The 5,367-nt window shown below is 32.7% G+C and overlaps 1 long non-coding RNA gene across 3 annotated transcripts; it reads right to left on the bottom strand.

Annotated features, from left to right (window-relative positions):
* Nucleotides 1-1,434: 1,434 nt before the first annotated feature.
* On the bottom strand, nucleotides 1,435-4,349 carry LOC132045649 (uncharacterized). Of its 3 annotated transcripts, XR_009412497.1 has the most exons (5): nucleotides 3,918-4,349; nucleotides 2,982-3,229; nucleotides 2,762-2,880; nucleotides 2,419-2,549; nucleotides 1,435-1,816 (listed from the first exon to the last, which is right to left on the bottom strand). It is a non-coding gene; the product is annotated as an uncharacterized LOC132045649 (long non-coding RNA). The 3 variants fall into 3 exon arrangements; XR_009412495.1 differs by lacking the exon at nucleotides 1,435-1,816 and having other exon boundaries at nucleotides 2,040-2,549; nucleotides 3,918-4,347; XR_009412496.1 differs by lacking the exon at nucleotides 1,435-1,816 and having other exon boundaries at nucleotides 2,040-2,549; nucleotides 2,812-2,880; nucleotides 3,918-4,347.
* Between the last annotated feature and the right edge of the window lie 1,018 nt (nucleotides 4,350-5,367).

Genomic DNA, 5,367 nt, shown 5'->3' with positions numbered 1-5,367 from the left:
TTTATCTTTTTTTCTTTTGTTCAATTAAAGCGTGCTTATCCTTTAAAATCCTAGTTTCTGGGGAAAACTACCCACAAACGTGCGCACTGAATTGATAAGAAATTGACATCAATGAGAGTTGAATTAATGTTTTACATTTGTTGTTGGTGGTCAAATTTCAATAATTTTGAAATCATGCATGCATTTCAGGTAAATTAAGAAACCTGAATAAGTAAAAAATATTAAATTACATAATTTGTTTCAAATATAAATGAAAATGTGTTTTAGATTATTCAAATGACCTATATTTGATAGTTTTTCCAAAAAAAACAATAAAATATGTGAAGACCTAAGTTTTACTATAGGTTGCATCTCAGAAGCAATTCACATTTATATTTAACCCCATGATTTATATTTAAATTTGAAAAACATTGTCTTTCAACTTAATTTAAATGAAATCATGTAACGTAGTAAAATATTATCCTAAAATTGAGAAGATATTATATGGAATAGTATTCCTGAAAACAATGTAGAATTGAAAATTCAAATTAAAAAATTTCTATCACCTATCTTATGTCATTCTAAATATAAAATAAATATTTTGTTCATCTGCTCCATGTCTTGAACGAACCATTATTCAGCACTAATGCCTTGAAGAAAAATTGCCGTATCCGGTTTTTTAAGTATGAAGAATTAACTATTAACTAGTATACGTACCCGCGCGATGCGCAGATTGTTTTGAACAAAAAGAGCGGAGAGAGATAATAGAAATGAATGTATATGAACCATGTGTGACATACTGTACAAATTTTATACTCTCATTTTTCTGGATCAGTCTTATTTCAAATGATGGTTAGCTAATTTTCATGAATAAAATAATATAAACGTCTTGTAAGAAATAAATATATTGAATTATCCATCGTAAAGTTGCCAAAATTGCACCACACTGATCTTTAAATTCCTTTGACAAATAGTAGTTGAAACAGGAGATTGTAAGTTTAGCAACGAAAAATTACATCAAAATTGTATTTTTAAGTAACCAAGACCTTCTCCTCTTAGTTTGTTCAACTCAAAAATTGGCCAAGCTTCTTGGGCGATGGCAGTGATACCCTTCCTCTGTACATCTCATATTCCCAGAAAATTTTCAGAAGGTTATGATTCTTGTAGTCATCACACACACATACATACACAAAAGAACATCATGACAACTCTCTTGAAACCAATGCAACACGTAAAGGAAACATGATAACAAATTAAAAATTGACAACTTCTTGTCAAATCCATTACCAAATCTGCTGCCTCTTTCAAGACTTCATCAGGCACAACATGCTTCTTTGTAAAAACAAATTGGAGGAAAAGATTAAACTTTTTAATTAGCGCTTATGTTCTTCATGATCCATCTTATTATTTTTCAGTTTTCTCATATGAGTACTGAGTTGACCTCCCCGTGCCTGTGAAGTTGTGAGTATCAAAAAGATAAAGGTGGATTCATATATAAAGTACTCAAAGTCAGTGGGAACTTTTTAACTCCCTGATGCTTTCATTTAATTTAGAGAGATTATGCCAATAGAACTCATAAATTTTGAAGTTTTCACCTCTAATATTCCCTTCATCTGAGAGGTCATCCAACTGTATTTATGTTATTTCATCCGTGTTCAATAAAATTTCATCTAAATTATAGCCTCATCATTTGAAGAAAAAAAGAGTGAAAGTCTAAAGCTTTGCGAGTAAATAAAGAGGTGCACAACTGTCCTTTTTTTTACATTTACGTCCATAGGCCGCTGAGATGCTTCATGGTGCCTTACAGTAACGTTTCGTCTTTGGGCTTGTATAGGACCTATGGCAATTACATCAAATATACTTAGATGCCTTAAAAATGATACTCTCAGTTCCACATATTCTGAAGTGAAGAGCAAGGTCCCTTATAACCACAGAAAATAGTGTTCTTCCACATAGTTTTCTTTATTATAAAAACTACGAAAGAAACATAAGAAAATAAACAAATCTCAAGCAAAAAAGGTTTAACAAATATAAGATTTCTTCACCCAAAGATCGAGAATTTTGGATTACGTAGCGCAATGCACTACCTCTCGCATTCAAGAAGACCAAGTTGTTAAAATGTACTACAACATGAATTCTATACGATGAAAAATATAATGCAAATTAAGGTAAACATGACATGATTTAGCCATAACTGGTTAATATTTGCAGGTAAACATGACATGATTTAGCCTAATGATCTTTCCATAGATCACCCAAGATCCAGATCATGAATAACAATTAGCAAATTAAATACATATATAATAACAAAAACAACAACTACGGCCATTGTCACTACTAAAGCATAGAAAAAAAAATACCAGTAAGAGTCTCAGAAAAGCAATAAACTGTAAGGACCTTTATTAGACATGAACAGTAAATAGAGACAGCAGGCTGTACCTATGAAGGAGAGAAGAAATGAGAAGCCATCATTTTGAGATATGAAATTCCAAAAGACGTGAATCGGTTGCAATAAACCAATTTTCTTACTACCAACTTGTGAGCTTGTGGATCTTTCCTCCCCATAGACCCTGCAAGATAAAATCCAAAATTGGAATAAATTAAATTTCTCTCATAATTCTTTTTGGTTGAAAAAAGTTATGAGATGCAAAAGTACAAAGTGACAAAGTGTTTCCTAGTCAACATCAGTAGTTTCCCATAAAAGATGCTTACAAATGCAGACTGAGATTACACTTTGATATACTTAATACATATGTAACTTTCAGAATGAGAATTTATTTACCACGACTCCCAAGTTAGCCATATAAGCAAGAGTATATCCTAGAGGAATACCAGAAACATAGTAAGATCCCAATTTGATATAAGCCACTAAACCTTGCCATCCACCTCCAATAGCAACAACTGCAAAAAAATATTTTCCACAAGCAGATCACAATAAGAAATACAAAACGACGAAGGCACTTTCAACAATAGAAATAGTAAAAATAGAATAAAAGCAACACCTGATATTACAGGCTGAACACTATTACGAAGCATGGTTATTTCGAGAAGCCAAGCAAGGTCGAATGGCTCGTTGTAAATCCTTGATGTTTGTGAAAAGATTGGCCTGATGATTTCTTACTGCCAGTACTAATATCGTGCAGAGTATCCCAATGAGGAGCGATTGAAACACTGTGTAAACCCCAAGTATATGTATTTGTCCATCACCAATCAGTCTGCACAGCGTCTCCAAAGCACTCCCCACGGCCAACTACACAAATATTACAACAAATACTTAAATAAGACACTAAAAGTACAGAAACATCGATTAGATCATGACAGTTGACTATTCTTTAAACATGCCTTCAGTCCTATAAGTGAGCTAATGATAACATTTTACACGTCGGTGGTCTTATTTTGCTAAAGAGTTTGTAGTATACCTCAAATACAACATCCTTTAAAACATTTGCTAACTTTTTGATCATTTTTGTTGCACCCGATCCCACGTCATCAAAGAAATTTATTAAACTTTATACACTACCAATCCAACAGAATTAGCAGTACCCTAATTATGTCATCTTAGTTGCACGGCTAAATTAAGTAATGCACATTTCATAGCATATGTAGATACTTACATGTCCATTAAGTGAGAAAACTAATTTCAAGAGTCCTCTCATGGTTCAGTTTTAAGCTTAGGCTGCCCAATAATAAATTAGCCATTCAAAATTGAAAGAGAAACTTCTTTAAGTTTTTTTGTAGATCTCTACTTTTAGTATGTCCCATAATTCCCAGGGAAATCACATTATTTTGAAGTGCAACATTAACAATTCAAACTGAACGTTGCTTGATTCACTGTGTATTCTACATTGCTCCACTGCCGAGGAGGGAAATCATGATGCTATGAATAGAGTAACCACAAGAATCTAAGAATCTATCACATAATTAACATTGTTACTTACCACTATTGCGTTCTTTGCACTTCTCTTCCTCTTTGTTTTCTGATTCAAACATGCCTTTTACCACCTCTTTGGAGCTCTTCAAAACTGGTTCTCTGCACCTTCAACAAATTCAAGAAAAACTGGTTATTGTCAATCTTTAAAGACACTTTCAACTCCAGATGCTAGTAGGCTGACTTCAAATATTATTTTGAATTTGATGGAGTTGACGGGATCAAAAGCTTTGATAACATAATTGTAGTTAAAGATTGCACACATTGTGTAAGGCACAGTGAATATGGAATCAGTACATACGGAATGCTACTATAGAGTGTAGGAAAAGGGGAAAAGAGGAAAAAAAAAACGATACTGTTATTTTGAGCGAATACAACACAACTGAAACATGTATAGAAAGCCTAACCAGAATCAATTAGTTGTAGAAATGAATAGAAAAACTCACAGAGAATACTAATACTATTCCTGAGAAAAACAATAAAACATTTGAATGGGAAGTATACAACGACCTTCTAATCTTTTGAATTACGGTGCATGCTAGCTAGTCTCCTGAATTTTTTAAACGTGAATGGAAAACTGGAATAGGAACTATGGTTGATTTATTACTTTTATAACTTTTAAGTACAACCCCACAAACAAACTATTTGATCAATTCAAAGATTTGAAATTTTGAACAATTTTATTTGGAAAACGAAGACAATTTTAACAAAAGAAAATGAGAATACATATTGTTATAATGTAAAGGAAATTAGGCTTTCTGGAAGCTTCTTGCAATCGAAAAATTCACAATTGAAAGTATGAATTTTTTTGTTACCTTTTTCTTTTCTAAAGTGACAATTTATATAAGCTATTGCACTGACAATGGTTTATACAAGCTATTGTTGTCAATATGTATCCGGAAAAAATCTAAAACAGAATATGAAAAGACAGGAAAATAAATTCGAGCCCATTGAACTCACAGTGTGTTCTTAAGTAAACTATGTCCCTCAATGTATCGAGGTTATGAACTATATATTCCCAGAATAGAAGAATTAATTCACTAGCGTAGCGGTACCTCAAACCCTGATGAACACGAATGCAACAGACGGCAGAAATCACACACAATAATTATTTGAAGTGTAGAAAGAAGGAAGAAGAAGATCAAAATTTTCGTTAGGAAAATTTGAAGAGATGGCTAGATTTTTATAGCCAACAACAGGTGTCTGTTAATTAAGAGATTAGATGTGTCTTCTCTGAAAAGGCATGTGCCTTTTCTGCAAAAATTGCATTTCCAAAAAGGGCAAAGGAAATAAAAACTTTCATTTCGCATTCACACCAAAAATACCAAATAATCCCCCACATGAATGGGGAATGCCTCTATGATAAAGAAACGCACGAACAATTGTGTGATTTGCAAGTAAAGATTAATTGTATTTTCCTTTAAACTTTCCGTAGTGAACGTATGTCGGATATACTCGGT

This window comes from Lycium ferocissimum, unplaced genomic scaffold (genome assembly GCF_029784015.1).
Source record: "Lycium ferocissimum isolate CSIRO_LF1 unplaced genomic scaffold, AGI_CSIRO_Lferr_CH_V1 ctg7499, whole genome shotgun sequence".
NCBI lineage: Eukaryota > Viridiplantae > Streptophyta > Magnoliopsida > Solanales > Solanaceae > Lycium > Lycium ferocissimum.
The sequence above is the reverse complement of the archived record's forward strand: the minus strand, read 5'-3'. Positions and strand labels throughout refer to the sequence as shown.